The 12,911-nt window shown below is 40.6% G+C and overlaps 1 protein-coding gene across 1 annotated transcript in view; it reads right to left on the bottom strand.

Moving 5' to 3' along the window:
* Positions 1-12,911, bottom strand: part of DDR2 (discoidin domain receptor tyrosine kinase 2) — a 589,808-nt gene that overhangs the window by 63,995 nt on the left and 512,902 nt on the right. The gene's annotated exons all lie outside the window — the stretch shown is intronic.

Genomic DNA, 12,911 nt, shown 5'->3' with positions numbered 1-12,911 from the left:
AACAGTTAAGTCAGGGCCCGACCATCCCACTGTACAAATTGGTGCATTAAAATATATGGCTGGGAGTGAAAGTGATTGCACTAATATCCGCTACCAGCTTTCAATATACATTAGTATTAAGGAGAACACATTAAAAAGTATTACGTTATATTAATGTCCCTCATTGTCATTCCATCACCAACACAAATTATTCCAAATATTTTTTTCAGTCGCCATTTACCAGCTTGCGACCAATTGGAAAAACCCTAACTCTTCACTCCAAATGATCATCAACAATCTTGTCCATTGCTTTGTCCATTGCATGAAATACATGCAGAGCAATAATAAAAAAAAACTCTTCTAGATCATTTGATAAACTTTGGGACCCATGGCATTTACTGCATACTGCTCAATCTCTGTTTATATGTTTATATAACTCTAAGAAACCTTGAGTTTTATTTTTGATATTCCTGCCTGGTACCTCCCTCTTCCCCAGAACCAATTGTTCACACACACACACACAACTCCTTCCTCTTTCCCTGCTTGCTCTCCTTTTTTCTTTTTTCTCCTTCCTCTTCCTTACTCTTCCCTCCCCTTCCTTGTACATTTTGCCATGTCATCATCCCTTCCCATCCTCCCTCTTTTTGTCTTTCCCTAATAATACTTGCCACTCACACCTACATACATTCCACTCATACTTCTATACTATAAAATACACTGCACTTCCTCAATCTGCTCCAACTGGATGCAGAGGTGGTCATGTGATATGGACGTTGTTTTTTTCCTGTTCAGTCTATATCTCTGCTTTATAACAAAGCAGAAAATAAGAGGGAAGCTACAAGGGAGGGAAGCTACAAAGGTGGAGGATACGGAACACCTATTTGCTATAACTGGTGTATAAGCTCTGTCTGCTTGGTGAAAATAATGCAAGATGTGGACTTCACCTATGGGTCCCAGCATGAACTCAAAGCCCAGGGGAAGGAAGGGACAGTAATCTGCAATAAACAGAGAGCCATGGGCCCAAAATTTGATTGAACATGTGGTCATGAAGCTAGCAGGTTATCTCCTCCATATGCCAAATCTAATGTTTGGGGGGGCAGAGGGTAGAATAGGGAAGTGTAGATCATAGAGAGAAATGTTGATTTTGAAAGAAGGGGTCCAAGGCTCAGGTAGGGAAGGTATACATGAGTGGATTCTAAGTCAAGTCAGTACATGGAGCCCAGAGGTGAGTAGGAGGTACTAATTTGTGAGAAGTGAAAGGTGAGTTAATAAATGTTAATGTTAGTGAGACCACTACCACCTGCAACTACTGGTCTTTTCAAAACATTGGAAAATATCTGGGGTTGGTGGTCTGTGATTCCAGATGAAATGCATCAGTGCTTTCTGGATGTCATAAAAGAAGGTAGGGTCTAAAATAGGTAAAAAAAAAAAAATATTCTACTGATTGCTCCTGCCCAGCCAAGAGATGTTGCAACAAGTCAAAACAGCCTGCTTTTTGGAGAAGAGCGGCTGGAATTTCTCATGGAAAAGGAGATCCTAGCAGGATGTGATGTATCAAATCTTTCTGGATTACCATATAGGGCCATATTCAATGAGAAAAATTTGCCGTGTTTTATGGCGAGTTTGTGCTATTTTCGCGTTGGAAGGAGCATTTTGCTCTCCAAAAGTGAACCACCCTATTCAATGTGATATTTTCGCCGTCTTTTTAAGTGATTTTCGCCGTGTCTTTCCGTGCAGCAATTCTCCATCTTTTCATGGAGAACTAGAATGTGAACTTTTAAACTAAAAGGTTTTTATTTTTTAATTTTGGTGTCAAAAAATCAGGATTTTTTTTTCTGTGAAGGGGCATGTTATTTTTATTCATGTGCTTATATATTTAATTAAAAAAATATATATTTTTTTAATTTTTTTTTTTTTTACACAGAGCAGCCAGCAGGGGGCCGGAGCTCTCGAGCCGCTCATTAGATATTCATATATTCATTGCACCCGATCATTACATATGCACGATCGGGTGCAGTGAATACTGGGTCCCCCGCTGGCTATAGGGGGAGGCAGCTTGTGCTGCCTAGTTCCCGGGGAGCCCTCCTCCCCTCCACAAATGTTCTGGGGCAGCCAGGGAGACTTTAATCTCCCCTGCTGCCACCGTCCCCCGGCTCCCTGCCGCGGCGCTCGTCCGCTGCAGGGGTTAAGACTCGCCGCGAGTGGCGGTGAGTCTTAACCACATTGAATAGTGGGAGCAGGAGAGACAGCGAGCCCTCCGGAACAGGGCGAGTGCATGGCAAGAGAAAAAATCTCTCGCCTTGCATGGTGAATTTTTCTCATTGAATGTGGCCCTTAAAATGGAAATAGGGCCTCAGCAGTTGGAGAGGGAACATAGAGTAGCGTGGTTTCTTAATTGAATAGCTAATTTTGAAGTTAAAGGTAGTGCTGTGGGACCAAAGAAAAGATACAAAATAAACAAACATATTTTATGCAAATTAGAATATATCATGTTCTACAGTAGATTATATATATTTTTTATATTTTTTATTATTTTTCTTGCACCTGTCACAGTGACCATAAGTTTGTATATTTCCATCAGTATGTTGGGATTCTGACCAAATCCTATGGGCCAATTGCAGCAGGTGACATATATTATATCAATTTATTTGAAATCCTATTAAATTAAATTTACATCCATAAGCGCCTGGAGGGATAGTGCTCAGACACTACCATAGTTATGAGACCACAGAACAGTAAAAGATTGAGGAGGAAAGATAATGGTTGAATGAGTGAAAGAAGGATATCATATGCAAAAACAAATCTTGGAGTGAGTGTTCCCCACTCCAAGGCAGGATGGAATCAAATTTAAAAGGCAAAATATTCTATCACAAGATTGGAGATTAGGGAGGATAGACAATAGCCCTGCCAGGTTTCATTGCTAATTAGGAACAGGTCAGAGGTGGTAAAATAAAATTAATATGAACTTTGGCAGAGGGGGCAGAGTATTAAGCTAGGATCCTAGTAAAGAACTCACCAGTGACATAAAACACTTCAAGGACAGCCTTTATGAAATCCTAGCAGATCCTATCAAACACTTTTTCAGCATCAAGGTAGAGCAAGAAAGTAGAGAATTTACTAGAGTTTGTGATATGGATAAGATCATCTGCAGGTTAATGTTATTCTACAGGGGGGGGGGGATTGGAGGGTTAGGATCAGGTATAAAGGGTTAAAAGTAGAAGGTAAGTATATATGTTATCGGGATGCCGCTGTTCGTCTTCTGACCAGAGGCATCACAAACGATGGACTGCCTTATGAATTTAATTTTAATAGCTTGCTCTACCCTTTGGGGTTTATTCTGGTTCACTCACAAAGGCAAATTGCTTCTCAAATGGACAAAACCATGTGCACTGCAAGGGGGCAGATGTAAGGAGAAGTAACTTGTCTTTGTGAGTGAACCAGAATAAGGGCCTTTATTATTACATCTGGGGTGTAACGTTTGTGTCACTAAACCCTCTAATTGATGCCAGATGAGCGTGATTTATTTATTTATTTATAAAGGTGAGTTTTTTTCTATTTCCTTTTCAGTTATATGTACAAACTCTGAATAGAGTATTGAAGAACTTAAGTTCAATAACCATGCAAACCCACCACAAGGAACATAGATTCTGATTCAGGGATGTAATGTCAATGTTATATGCTGTGGAATGATTTTTTTGCCACTGTGCATGCGGCAAAATTGCGCTACGCAATGGATGCAGTGAGGTTTTATTTGAAAAGTGAGTGACAGGCAGGAGAGTTTGTTGGAGGTAATAGGAGAGTAGTAACCATTTCAGGGGCATGACGCAGCTTATCACTGCAATATAGACATTTATAATCCTACAGTACTTCTGGAGACATATGTGACCATAGGGTTACTCCAAACACAGATTATTGACTAATGTGCATCTGATGTCTGTGTCTTTGCACACAAGCAGCAGATCTGAAACTCCTACAGTGGGTGGTGGCTGTGACTTTACATATAGTTGCAACAGCACTGCGTGCTACATTGTGGCTGCGATGGCATTTGCATAGATTGCTGAATCAGGCCCATTTTCGATAAAATTATATATTCACTCCCCCTCTGGTAGCCATGCTCCCATAGTAATGGGTCTTGTCTAATCATATAGCAGCCCTGGTACTCGGCTATGCTCAAGAAGTAGAATTCACTGCTACTGTACCTCTAGATTTACATCTAGCAAATACTTGATCTCAAAAAACCTTTTATGGGCTCTGATCAAAGTTGTAACTCTGGGAGAAAATTGTCATCTGCTGCTGGGTTCCTGATCCCAAGGGGGCACCTCTCCTCCCCTGCAATTTGTAGTTTGAATCCGTTCATTGAAAGCCATCAATATTGCTTTTGTGGCTGACTCCCCTCCTAGCAGGACACACACTCTTTATTTTAAACATAATACACATAACATACATGCATGCATATACTGTATACATACATTTTTCTCTATATATATATAGAGAGATATATTTATAGATATATCTATATATATATATATAGATATATATATATATATATATATATATATATATATAGATAGATAGATAGATAGATAGATAGATAGATAGATAGATAGATAGGGCGCTGAAGACACTATTGTTGGTGTTTATGTGTAGTAGTAGTTCCTACTAGTGGGGAACTAAGTGTCTACAGCGACCGACTAATTTATTGTATTTAGCGCATATTGGAGAACTTGTTCTGTGTATCTATATATATATATATATATATATATATATATGGAAAATAAGTGAGATGGGCACCTCCTAGTGCAGTATGTTGATCATTTTAGCAATAGATCCCTTCACCATCAGTGAAATAGCACCCCAAAAAAAGTGCAAGTGTACCATTAACATTGGTCTCCAACCACTGTAATATGAGCTGGATCACAAAATGCCCTTGGTTACCAGGAAGCTTTGATTTTCATTATTATTCCAGAGTATTTCTTAGGGGTCCTCAGAGGTTTGCGTTCTCCTGAATCCGTATTACCCACACTCGGCAGTGACTTTGACTAAGGACTGGTCTGGAGATGCGCTCGTGCTCGTCAATCAGGGGGCGCGACCGGGGAGGACACTGGGCAAAGAGACGAGGTAACTGGGAGAGATGTGGGCGGAAAGAAACAGCTCCTCCCTCCTCATGTTACTTTCTGCCAACATCTCTCCCCGTTACCTGGTCTCTCCGCCCAGTCTCCTCACTGGTTTTCTTTACCCTTGGTTTTCTTTATTATTCCACAGTGTTTCTCAGGTGTCCTCAGAGGTTTGCCCTCTCCCAAATCCGTATTACCCACGCTCGGCAGTTACATAGTTACATAGTAGATAAGGCTGAATAAAGACTTGCGTCCATTGAGTTCAACCTAGGTTTTAATAGCTTATCCCTTGTTATATAGTATGTTATGATGTTTTTAACCAATAAATGTTTGTCCAAATTTATCTTAAACATATTTATTAGTTCCACAGTTTGACTGCTCTGACCGTAAAAAAAAATTGTACTTATGTAATATCTGGGCTCCCGTTTTTCTTATGAGACCGTGTCCCCTCACGGGACTCGCTGCGCTCGCCACGCTTCGGGCACATATATAACTATATAAAATCAACTCCATGCGTATTTGGATAGTAGGGGTACGAAAAAATGGGGTGCATTTAACATGGGAGTCCAGATAATACATAAGTACCAAAAAAATTTCTTCTAAGGGAACGAGATCTTCTAATCTAAACTCATGCCCTTGTGTCGTAGATTCCTTTCTTGCAGTAAAAATGGTGTTGGACAGTTCCTTGTATTGGCCCTTGATATATTTGTACATGTTGAGCATGTCCCCCTTAAATGTCTATTCTCTAGTGTAAATGGTCCCAAATTGCTCAATCTCTCCTCGTAGATTAAATTCTCCATTCCCCGAATTAGTTTGTTATCTATTTGGACTCCTAGATCCTTTTCAAGTACTGAATTACCCAATGCCTCCCCGCTTAGGTTATAACTAGCACACTAGTTATGTCTCCCAAGGTGTATAACCTTGCATTTATCTACATTGAACCTCATCTTCCACTTTTTTGCCCACTCATCTAGATTGTTAAGATCATTTTGAAGCGCAGAGACATTCTCTGTTGATTTAATAACTCTACTCAATTTTGTGTCATCAGCAAAGTTGGATACATTGCTGAGTAACCCCAACCCAATATCAATAATAAATATGTTAAATAAAGTGGGCCCTAGTACCGAACCCTGTGGCACTCCTCTTAGTACAGATATCATATTTGATACGGCACTGTTCACAACCACTCTTTGTTCTCTATTACACAGCCAGTTCGCTACCCATCTACAGATACTTGCCCCTAATCCCAGGTCCATTTTATTTATCAACCTCTTGTGTGGTACTGCTTTTGCTTTATCAAAATCTAGGAAGACCACATCTACAGCGTTTCCATTATCAAGGTTTTTGATAACCTCCTCATAGAAGCCTAGTAAATTTGTTTGGTATGAACAAATTTTCAGGAACCCATGCTGGTTAATATTAAGTAAACTATGAAGGTCTAAATATTCCTGGACACCATCCCTTAGAAATCCTTCAAATATTTAACCCACTATTGGTGTTAAGCTCACAGGTCTGTAATTAGCTGGGTCACCCCCTTTTCCTTTTTTGAATACTGGCACTACCTCTGCTATTCTACAGTCTTTTGGTACCTTACCTTACAAAAATGTAATATAGAGGGGTCGCTAGTTCCTCCTTTAATTCCATTTGTACCCTAGGATGAATCCCATCTGGCCCTGGTGATTTGTTTGTTTTGATTTTGCTGAGCCGCAATATTATCTCATCGGTTGTGAAATCAATATTGAGATCTGGCTTGTTTGTCCCATTTGTGGTACCTGTGCGTTCCACTGTCTGCTCTCCCCTTGTAAACACTGACGAGAAGAACCCATTTGACAGTTCTGCTTTTCCCTTATCCTCTGTAAAACTTTTACCATTGATAGTGGTTAATGGGTATATGTTCTCTTTAATTATTCGCTTACTATTTATGTACTTGAAAAACTTCTTGGGGTTGGTTTTGCTTTCAGTGGCTATGAGCTCTTCATTTTCCCTTTTAGCTACTTTGATTACCCCTTTACAAATTTTGTTTGATTCTTTGTAGTTGAACACCTCCTCATTTATGTTATTTTTATAGATTTTAAACGCTCTTGTTTTATTGTTGATTGCTGTCCTTACTTTTTGTCCAAACATGATGGCTTTTTTTATTGAATTTACCCTTATTGACTTTTGGTATGTATTTAGTAGTTAATGATTCAAGCACATTTTTTAGTGTATCCCACTGCATTCTTCCCCTCAAATACAGCTTCCAATTCCATTTCTTTCAGAGCTTCCCTGAAAGTTAGCTTTTCTGAAGTTTAGTATATTGCCAGTACTGAATGTTGTAGTTTACAGAAGTTGATTTCCAGTGAAACCATGTTGTGGTCACTGTTCCCCAGATGTTCAATTACTTTGGTGTCTGAAACTAAATCTATGTTATTTGTTAGTACTAAATACAATAGTTCCTCATTATGAGTTGGAGCTTCTACTGTTAGTGTGAACTGATCTTTGAGTAAGCTTAGGAACTGCATTTTGCTGATTTACATGTCTGTTTTTTTCAATCAATGTCTGGAAAATTAAAATCCCCATAATTAATACCTGCCGCTGATCTGACGATTTTTTGATTTGGTTTAAAGTTAGAGACTCGTCCCTATCATTCACGGTCGGCGGTCTGTAGCATACCATTATTAAATTTTTATTATTAGGTTTTTTGTTATCAGTTATCTCTGCCCACACGGCCTCCGTATTATCTCCCTCTATACCTGAGCTCATTTCTTTCTCATACAATGTTATTTTTTTACATAAAGGCACACACCCCCGCCCCTTCTATTTTCCCTGTCTTTCCTGTAGAGAGTATATCCCTCCATGCTTAATGCCCAGTTGTGCGACTCATTACACCATGTTTCTGTTACCAATAATGTCATAATCATCCTTAGTGACCACAGTTTCTAGTTCCCCGGTTTTTCCTGTTAAGCTTCTTGCATTAGCCAGTAAGCATTTTAGTTTATGTTTATTTTTAGTTGCTTCTGTTAAGGCTAGGTTGAGATCTCAATACTCTATTGATTTCTTACTGACTCTAGTTTTACTCCCCAACCCCCCTTCTCCAACCTCCAATCTCTTAATTGCCCGGTCCTCACTGTTCTGTCTTACATGCCCATAGTTTATATCTGCATCCCCCCCATGTCTAGTTTAAAGACTCCTCCAAACTTCTAACCATCCTGCCTCCCAACACTTCATCCTGCCGTGCCCTTTCCATTGACGTACAATCTGTCTCTGCCGTATAGATGGCGCCTGTCTGAAAAGTCCAACCAGTGCTCTAGGAACCCATTCCACTCTTTCCTACACCATCCCTTTAGCCATGCGTCCATAAGTTCCCTTTGTCTCCCTAGACTAGTGCGTGGCACAGGTAAGATTTCTGAGTAAATTACCTTGGATGTCCTTGCTTTTAATTTTTGTCCTAAATCCCTGAAATAATTTTTAAGGACACCCTACCTGCACCATGACCGCTGGGTCTTTCCCAGCCCCTCCCAGTAATCTGTCCTCCCGGTCTGCAATATGCCATACTCGAGCACCCGGAAGACAACAGACTGTGTGACTATCACGGTCCCGGTAGCAGATTGCCCTTTCTGTCTTATGGATGATAGAATCCCCTACCACCACCATTTATCTTTTGGTCCCTGATTCCCTAGCCCTCACTAAGTCTGATGTGCCAGTCCTCTGGGTGCTAGAGGTGCCGGTGACATCTGACCCTACCAGTATTGAAGTAACATCCGCAGTAGTTTCATCCAGTCTGGGGAATCTATTGGGATTTGTTGTCAGCACTGGCCTGCCTCTTCCTCCCCCTACTACCCCTTCTGACTGTGACCCAGCTACCTGGCTCACCCTTCTCATCTATTGCTATATCCCCCTGATCCTCCAAAGTTTCCACCATGAGGTGGAAGCTTTCTTCTAATTTGGCAATGTCCCTCAGAGCTCCTCCCTCCTCCTGTTTGTTTCTGCCCACATCTCTCCCTGTTACCTGGTCTCTCCACCCAGTCTCCTCCCTGGCCACACCCCCTGATTGACAAGCATGAGCGCGTCTCCAGACCAGTCCTCAGTCAAAGTCACTGCCGAACACGGGTAATACAGATTTGGGCGTGCACAAACCTCTGAGGACACCTGAGAAACACTCTGGAATAATAAAGAAACCTGAGCTGGAGCAGTCTGTTCCCTCTAGCACCCAGAGGAACGGTACCTCTAGCTCAATCGGGATGGCAGCTAGCAGGGTACCAAGTCAGATACTGGTGGTAGGGGATTCTATCATCATGAGAACAGATAGGGCAATTTGCTATCGGACCGTGATCGCCGCATGGTCTGTTGCCTCCCGGGTGGTCGGGTGCGGCATATCGTGGACCGAATAGACAGATTGTTGGGAGGGGCTGGGAACAACCCGGTGGTCTTAGTGCACATAGGCACTAACAACAAAGTTAATGGTAGGTGGGATGTCCTCAAGAAAGATTATAGGGAATTAGGTAAGAAATTAAAGGCGAGGACATCTAGGGCAATTTTCTCAAAAATATTACCTGTACCACGCTCTAGCCCAGGGAGACAGAGGGAGATCAGGGAGGTAAATGTGTGGCTCAAGGACTGGTGTAGGAAAGAGGGCTTCGTGGAACACTGGGCGGACTTCTCAGTCAGACACCATCTCTTCTGGGGGAAGGATGGTTAGAGGGTTGGAGGAGATTTTAAACTAGGCAAAAGGAGGGGGGGGTGGGGGTAGCCAGTTATTATGGGACCGGTAGAGAGAATAGTTTCATTAGGGTCAAGAAACAACTGGGGGATGGAGAATGGGGGGAGGAGATAGGCATAGGTAGTGTGCTGGGGGTTAACAAGGGTATAATCGAGGGTAATTCCAAGGGTGACTCATCATTGCCTTGTAATGCTAAATGTGATACCTCACTAAAGGACTTTTGTGCAACAGATATTAGACAAAAGGATGGAGTAAGTTCCAAAAATACGAATTGGTCGGGTAATAATCAAGCTGGGGAGAACCCCAATGAGTCTAAAAAGGGGGACATAAGAAAGAGGAAGTTTGTCAAGAATACTGACAACTCGAGTATTAAAATCATACATAATAATAATAAAAACACTGAAAGTAAATACAAACTTAAATGCTTACTGGCCAATGCACAAAGCTTATCGGGTAAATTCGCGGAGCTAGAATCTGTGGTAAGTAGGGATGAATACGACAACATTGGTATAACAGAAACATGGTGTAATGATTCGCACAACTGGGCAATAAATATAGAGGGATTTACATTATACCGAAAAGATAGTTAAAATAAAAGAGGAGGGTGTGTGTGTCTGTATGTAAATAATAATTTATCATCGTGTGAGAAAAAAATGAGCATACAGTATATACACAGGAATACAATTCAGAAGCAGTGTGGGCCGAGATAACAGACCATAGTAACAAACCGAATAACAAGATAATAATAGGGGTATGCTATAGACCACCAAACATAAGCGAACGGGAGGAGTCTTTTCTTTTAAACCAAATCAAACAATCATCAAACCAAGGTCAGGTGATAATTTGGGGGGATTTCAATCTACCAGACATCAATTGGGTAAATTAATCATGTAAATCAACTAGAAGCACTGGGTTCTTAAACATGCTTAAAGACCAATTTATTACACAATAAAGTAGAAGCACCAACTCGTAATGAGGCACTTTTGGATTAGTACTAACAAACAACATAGATGTAGTTTCAAATACAAGAGTAATTGAGCAACTTGGGAACAGTGACCATAATATGGTTTCCCTCTAAATCAACTTCAAGAAAATTTACGAAAAAGGAATGGCAAAAATACTATACTTCAGAAAAGCGAACTTTTAATTATTCAGGAAAGCCCTTAAAGGAATTGGGTGGGAAACAGTTATGGCAGGTAAAAATGCAGAAGGGATGTGGAATACTTTGAAAAAGGTACTAATTCCATTAACCAATAAATACATTCCGAGAGAAAATAAGGCTAAATTCAACAACAAAAAAAAAGCCACCATGGTTAGACAAAAAAGTAAGGTCAGCCATCAACTATAAAACAAGAGCATTTAACCTTTATAAAAGTAACTTAAATGAGGAGGCATTCACCAAATATAAGGAATCAAACAAAACTTGTAAAGAGGTCATCAAGGCAGCTAAAAGATTATATGAGGTACGAATAGCTACTGAAAGCAAATCCAACCCCCAAATTTTTTTACATTTATAAATAGTAAGCGTATAATTAAGGAAAACATAGGTCCACTAACGGACACCAATGGTAGAAAGGTTACAGAGGAAAAGGGAAAAGCAATACTGTTGAATGAGTTCTTCAATTATTTTCTTTTCTTTTTTTCCCCTAGATACGGAAAGGCCCACGGTTGTGGGTTTACACCAGTTTTGGGGTACTGTCTGCTATTGTCTATCCAGTCTTTGCTTTGGTGTGTTTATATTTGGTGGCACCCCGGTCCATCTATATCTGGTGTCTGTGACTAAGTCATGCTCCCTGTCCTTGGCCTGGTGCCGTCAGTCAGGGTGTTCTATCCAGATAGCGTCCGTTAGTTAGATCTCCTGACGATCGCCGTGGTTTTGTAATCACGTAAGACCTGGTTGCCTCAGGGTCGGAGCAGGCCTAACTCGCTCCTACGAACGTGACGATTATAGGTGAAGCCTAGCTATCTGCAGACTGCGGACATTTGCCGGAAGAGGTCAAAATGTAGGGTGTGCCATGGCCATTCTAACAGTGGCCCTGGCTGAGGGCTCTGCCCACCACCTCGCGCATGTACCCGCCACGTTACATTTGTTACAGTACTTCAAAGCAGTAACAGAATGTGACTATGGTCACATTGTAAACTTCAGGAATACAGAACTCTAGAGGTGTGTGAACATTATCAAGATCCTTCATACATTTATTACTAGATTTCCCAAGACAGTCCCTTTTCTATGGTGCTGGGCATCAACATAAGGAGGGGGGTGTCACCCATTTTTTTGTAGGCCTAGGCCAATGTCTTTGTCTTCTGTAATGTGAACATGCAACATTGAAGCAAGTGATCAAATGCTGTGTCCTCAAATTACATAGTTACATAGTAGGTGAGGCTGAATAAAGACTGCGTGCATCTAGTTCAACCCATGTTTATAGTAGCTTATCCCTTGTTGTATAGTATGTTCTGATATTTTAAAGACAGATTATGTTACTTATTCGTACCCATGGATGTTTTTAACCAATAAATGTTTATCCAACCTTATTTTAAACTTATTTATAGTGTCTGCCGACACCACTTCTCCAGGAAGAGAGTTCCAAAGTTTGACTGCTCTGACTGTAAAGAATTTTTTTCTTCTAGATGAACAAAATCTTTTTTCTTCTAATCTAAACTCATATTAACCCCTTATATATTTATACATGTAGAGCATATCCCCCCTTAAACATCTCTTCTCTAGTGTAGTGCTAGTGCTTAATCTTTCCGCGTAGCTTAAATTCTCCATTCCCCTAATAAGCTTTGTTGCTCTTCTTTGGATTTTTTCTAATTCTATGATGTCCTTTTTATAGTGTGGGGCCCAGAATTGTACTCTGTATTCGAGTTGAGGTCTAACCAATGATTTGAACAGAGTAATAGTTACTTTTGAGTCCCTAGTTTCCATGCCCCTTTTAATACATGCTAGAATTTTGTTGGCCTTTTTTGTTGCTATATTACATTGAGCACTACAACCCAGTTTGTTGTCTATTTGGACTCCTAGATCCTTTTTGAGTACTGAATTACCCAATTCATCCCCGCTTAGGTTATCACTAGCACACTGGTTATGTCTCCCAAGGTGCATGACCTTGCATTTGTCC

The sequence above is a fragment of the Crinia signifera genome, chromosome 8 (genome assembly GCF_055691185.1).
Source record: "Crinia signifera chromosome 8, ASM5569118v1, whole genome shotgun sequence".
NCBI classification, from domain to species: domain Eukaryota; kingdom Metazoa; phylum Chordata; class Amphibia; order Anura; family Myobatrachidae; genus Crinia; species Crinia signifera.
The sequence above is the reverse complement of the archived record's forward strand: the minus strand, read 5'-3'. Positions and strand labels throughout refer to the sequence as shown.